The following is a 6,220-nucleotide window of genomic DNA, read 5'->3' as shown; positions in this document are numbered from 1 at the left end:
GCTTAAAACTCAACATTCAGAAAACAAAGATCATGGCATGTAGTCCTATCATTTCTAGATGGGGAAACAATGGAAACATTGAGAGACTTATTTTTTGGGTCTCCAAATTTACTGCAGATGGTGACTGCAGTTATGAAATTAAAAGACTCTTGCTCCTTGGAAGAAAAGCTATGACAAATCTAGACAGCATATTAAAAAGCAGAGATATTACTTTGCCAGCAAAGGTCCATCTAGTCAAAGCTATGGTTTTTCCAGTAGTCATGTATGGATGTGAGAGTTGAACTATAAAGAAAGCTGAGCCCCGAAGAACTGATGCTTTTGAACTGTGGTGTTGGAGAAGACTCTTGAGAGTTCCTTAGACTGCAAGGAGATCCAACCAGTCAATCCTAAAGGAAATCAGTCCTGAATATTCATTGGAAGGACTGATGCTGAAGCTGAGACTCCAATACTTTGGCCACCTGATGGGAAGAACTGACTCATTGGAAAAGACCTTGATGCTGGGAAAGATTGAGGGCAGGAGGAGAAGGGGACGACAGAGGATGAGATGGTTGGATGGCATCACCAACTCAATGGACATGAATTTGAGCAAGCTCCAGGAGTTGATCAACCAGGGAAGCCTAGAGTGCTGCAGTCCATGGGGTCGCAAAGAGTCGGGCACGGCTGAGCGACTGTACTGAACTGAACTAGGTAAGAAAAGGTCTTTGTTTTAGGAAATATACTGATGAATATTTATTTAGGTTTAACTGATCTCCTGAAGAAGGAAATGGCAACCCACTTCAGTATTCTTGCCTAGGAAATCCCATGGCCTGAGGAGCCTGGCCATCTACAATCCATGGAGTCACGAAGAGTCAGACACGACTGCGTGACTAAACAGCAACAACTAGTGACTAAAGAACAGCGACTGAACAGCAACAGCTCCTGTATTTAGATTTCGATCATTTTCAAATGATTCAGGAAACAATTGTATGTAGAGAAAGAATCATGAAACAGAGAGATCATGGAAACGTTAATAATTGAAGAATCTGATCAAGGGTACGTGGGAAGCTTTTGTACTATTCTTGAAGTTTTCCATATTTCAAATAATTAAAAACTATTATAACCAGTCAAAAATAAATGTGTAAAGGGAGTACATTCTGCATAGGTGTATTTTTTTTTTTTCTGCAGTTGCATAAATGAAAACACAGGCTGGGCAGAGTTGAATTTAATTAGAGTTGATTTGAGTTGATTGTTACCAGGTGAGTATGCCAAAGCCAGAGAGGAGAAAGGGAGATGAGTGTGTATACAAGTGTATGGCAATAATGATTTTCCCTGGAATCCAACCTGGGTGGGAAGCAAAGTTTGAAGAGTGTGAAGCACATTGAAAAGTGTTGGGATTGCAAATTGATAAATCTAAATGTATTTGAAGGATTGCAGGTAACAGCTACAATTTTATAAGTTTTGTGTAAACAATAATGGGACAGAAAGAAGCTCATCCCATTTCTCATCTGGCAAAACTCATAGACATTTTGATAAGCAATCAATTTTTTAAAGAAAAAAATTGGAAGGTGATGAGGTGGATAGATAGGAACAGTCCTTGAAACAGATCGTGACAAGTTGCAGTAGAGGTAAAATTCTCTGATATGAGCACGACAGTGGGTGGCTGCCAAGAGTGGGTGGTAAGATCAAGGTGTAGAGGTCAAGGAACTAAAAAGCCAGGGAATAAACGTATAACCTTAGTGGATATTCACATCACCAAGTGCTATGGTTTGAATGTGTCCCCCCAAAATTCATATGTTGAATCATAACCCCCCAAAGTGATGGTAATATTAAGGTGGCATCTTTAGGAAGTGCTTGGGTCTTCCTGAACACTAAAGGAATGTGTTCTTTAAAAAATTCTTTATACAATTTTGAAAATTGCTTTCACTTTATAATTATTACAAAACATTGGCTGTATTCCTGTGCATCCTTGAGCATCCAGGGTACACAGGCTCAGTAGCTGCAGAGTGTGGGCTTGCCCTGCAGCACATGGGACCTGTTTCCTGATTAGGGATTGAACCCACATCATCCCCTGCACTGGAAAGTGGATTCTTAACCACTGGACCACCAACAAAGTCCCTTCTTTTTTAAAACTAAGGATGTTGTGTAGGAATACATATGGGGATGGTAAATATGCAAATAAGATAAGTGGTTGATTAACAAAATTCAGAGTGATGTGTCATTGTGGGAAGGAAGATGGCTACAACTGAGGAGAGGCACAGAATTTCTATGGTCCTTGAATGCTGTTTCTTAATCTGAGTAATGTGTGTGCTCATTCACTAAGTCATGTCTGACTCTTTGTGACCTCATGGATGGGAGGCCTGCCAGGCTCCTCTATCCATGGAATTTTCCAGGCAAGAATACTGGAGCAAGTTGCCATTTCCTCCTCCAGAGTAATGAGTACATACATATTTATACTATTTAAAAAATTGTCCAAGTAAATATTGTATATTCTTCTCTATGCATGATACATTTCATAGTATTTTTAATAAAAATAAACAATTAAAAGCTATTCTATTTTTATTTAAATGATGCTCGTTAAATGTTGGATTGACAAAAATATTTTGGCTTTGATTTGAATCATTTTTGTAAGATGCGAGTGACCTGAATGTATCTTTAGCCTAGTAGGAAAGACCTAAAAGCTAAAAAGAGGCTCAAAATAGGGAAAAGGGTAATATTTCCTTGGAGAATAGCATAAGATCCGCTGGACAGTACAACTTTAGAGACTGGCAAAATCTAAGGGTACATATGAAGAAGCAGCTTGTGTTAGAATAAAAAGAGGAGAGTAAGCTGAGAGAGCACCTATGTCATTTGCTAAAGGTATTGGGTTTCTAGATTTCATTTCATTAAACCATGAATTATTTAAATCCACTTTGAGTCAATTCCTGAAATGGGGTGACTTCTATTATCTAATGGAGCACTATAATCTGTGGTGTTAAATCAGCACATCTAAATTTGACCTTTTTTGCCTTTTCATACTCTTTTGAAATATGGTGTTGGAGAAGACTCTTGAGAGTCCTTTGGACTGCAAGGAGATCAAACCAATCCTGGAGGAAATCAGTCCTGAATATTCATTGGAAGGACTGATGCTGAAGCTGAAACTCCAATACTTTGGCCACCCGATGCGAAGAACTGACTCATTGGAAAAGACCCTGATGCTGGGAAAGATTGAAGGTGGGAGCAGAAGGGGACGACAGAGAATGAGATGGTTGGATGGTATCACCGACCCAATGGATATGAGTTTGAGTAAACTCTGGGAGTTGGTGATGGACAGGAAGGCCTGTCGTGCTGCTGTCCATGGGGTTGCAAATAGTCGGACACGACTGAGCTGAAATTTGACCTGCCATCTCTCACACCCCTCTCCCATTCCTTTGCCCTAATGATATCTACCAATTTCACAATTTCAGCATTGCTACTTTAACTAGTAATGCTTTGCTTTCACAAAGATACAAGTAGATGTTTTCTAATAGACTATTGATAGTGTAATTAAATTCAGAGATCATTAAACATGTTGAGACAATCTTTTCCTTTATATAATACTTCTCCTGGAAATTAGACACAGGACTTCCCTTGAAGCTCAGTTGGTAAAGAATCTGCCTGCAATGCAGACCAGGATTCAGTTCTTGGGTTGGGAAGATCCCCCTGGAGAAGGAAATGGCAACCCACTCCAGTTCTTGCCTGGAGAATTCCATGGACAGAGGAGCCTGGAGGGCTACAGTCCACAGGGTCGCAAGAGTCAGACATGACTTAGCGACTAAACTACAACCACCACCAGAAATTATATTATCTATTTAATTGAATCCTCAGGCCACAGGAACACTAATTTTTAATCTCTAGTGAGATCATTAATAATTTAGCATGGAATTATTACAGTTTATGGATAAGTGTTAACTTTGCATATGAACGATACAAATTATGCTCATGGTGATTAGAACTCTAAATGTATATAAGCTGTAAAATATGTAGTAATTTTCATGTAGCTATGTTTGTTGGGGACAGAGAAGAGAATACTAGTATCAGTGAGGATCTTGCCTTGGATTACACAGAGGTGCATTTTAAAATAAGTCCATCCCCTGGGGAGCAGCATCTATATGTGTTTCAGATCCTAGAACATAAGAAGGTCATAGAAGAAAAATATGTGGACTCGAATTCTCAATCCTCTCAAAATGAAGGCTACATGTGAAGAACTTTTAAAATATTTACTTATTTATTATTTGGCTATGTTGGGTCTTAGTTGTTGCCCATGGGATCTTCACTGCGCCATGCGGGATCTTTCACTGAGGAGCACGGATTCTCTAGTTGTGGCACACGGGCTCAGTAGTCATGGAGCATGGGCTTAGTTGTCCCGCGGTATGTGGGATCCTAGTTACCCCTCCAGGGATTGAACCCATGTCCTCTGCATTGCAAGGTGTATTCTTAACCACTGAACCAGCAGTCCATGTAGTTTTTCTTTTCCAGTGAAAATGCCTCAGCACAAAATGCCTGACCATAGTCAACATGGCTGGAAAAAAAATGGTAGTTATTTCTACTCAGAGAGAATTTCTGTGGAAGAGGAAATTACCCAGAGAGAAGAAAGGGAAGGTGATGTGTTTGGTGCCATTCCCAAGAAGTTGAACCTGAGAAAGAGACTGCAGTACAAGTGACTTGCTGAGGGAGCACTGCTTAGGGAAAATTGTAACGGAAGCAGGAAAGGAGAGGTGAAGAAGTAGACACTCACGTGGGTGCAACTGAAGTTTATACTGATCCCACAGGGAGCTCTAGAGCAGGAATGTCATCACTGACTTGTGTCACTTTGAAGCAAGAGGATTGGCCTTTGATACCTTCATCTTAGCTTGGGACCACCAGGTGCGGGGTGGTGGAGAGCACCAGGTGTGGAGTGGTGGGGAGCACCGGGTGTGGGGTGGTGGAGAGCACCAGGTGTGGGGAGGTAGGGACCACCGGGTGTAGGGTGGTGGGGAGCACCGGGTGTGGGGTGGGGGGGAGCACCAGGTGAGGGGTGGTGGGAGCACAGACATAGAATGCTTCACCTTCTGGCGATGCCTATTTGTTGAGAGCAAGTTTCAGTACAAATGAGAACTGCTTATATTTCAAAGCTTAGAAAGAAATTTACATGTACATGCATTTAGTTAAACATCCTGTGAGAAATTAAGTCATCTAATATTGTGCTAACCTCAGATATGTGCTAACCTCAGATGACACCACCCTTATGGCAGAAAGTGAAGAGGAACTAAAAACCCTCTTGATAAAAGTGAAAGAGGAAAGTGAAAAAGTTGGCTTAAAGTTCAACGTTCAGAAAACGAAGATCATGGCATCTGGTCCCATCACTTCATCGCAAATAGATGGGGAAACAGTGGCTGACTTTATTTTTTGGGGCTCCAAAATCACTGCAGATGGTGACTGCAGCCATGAAATTAAAAGACGCTTACTCCTTGGAAAGAAAGTTATGACCAACCTAGATAGCATATTCAAAAGCAGAGACATTACTTTGCCAACAAAGGTCCGTCTAGTCAAGGCTATGGTTTTTCCAGTAGTCATGTATGGATGTGAGAGTTGGACTGTGAAGAAAGCTGAGTGCCGAAGAATTGATGCTTTTGAACTGTGGTGTTGGAGAAGACTCTTGAGAGTCCCTTGGACTGCAAGGAGATCCAACCAGTCCATTCTGAAGATCAGCCCTGGGATTTCTTTGGAAGGAATGATGCTAAAGCTGAAACTCCAGTACTTTGGCCACCTCATGTGAAGAGTTGACTCATTGGAAAGGACTCTGATGCTGGGAGGGATTGGGGGCAGGAGGAGAAGGGGACGACAGAGGATGAGATGGCTGGATGGCATCAGTGACTTGATGGACGTGAGTCTGAGTGAACTCTGGGAGTTAGTGATGGACAGGGAGGCCTGGAGTGCTGCAATTCATGGGGTCACAAAGAGTTGGACACGACTGAGTGACTGAACTGAACTGAATATTGTTGTTACTGCTCAATCACTGAGTCGTGTCCAACTCTTTGCGGGCCCATGGACTGTAGCCCACCAGGCTCCTCTATCCATGGAATTTTCCAGGCAAGAATACTGGAGTGGGTTGCCATTTCCTTCTCCAGGGCATCTTCCCAACCCAGGGATCAAACCTATGTCTCTTGTGTCTGATGCATTGGCAGGCAGGTTCTTTACTGCTAGTGCCACCTGAGAAGCCAGTTATATAGCTGTAATTCAGAAA

This window comes from Bos indicus, chromosome 1 (assembly GCF_029378745.1).
Source record: "Bos indicus isolate NIAB-ARS_2022 breed Sahiwal x Tharparkar chromosome 1, NIAB-ARS_B.indTharparkar_mat_pri_1.0, whole genome shotgun sequence".
Taxonomy (NCBI): domain Eukaryota; kingdom Metazoa; phylum Chordata; class Mammalia; order Artiodactyla; family Bovidae; genus Bos; species Bos indicus.
Note: the sequence above shows the minus strand (reverse complement) of the source record.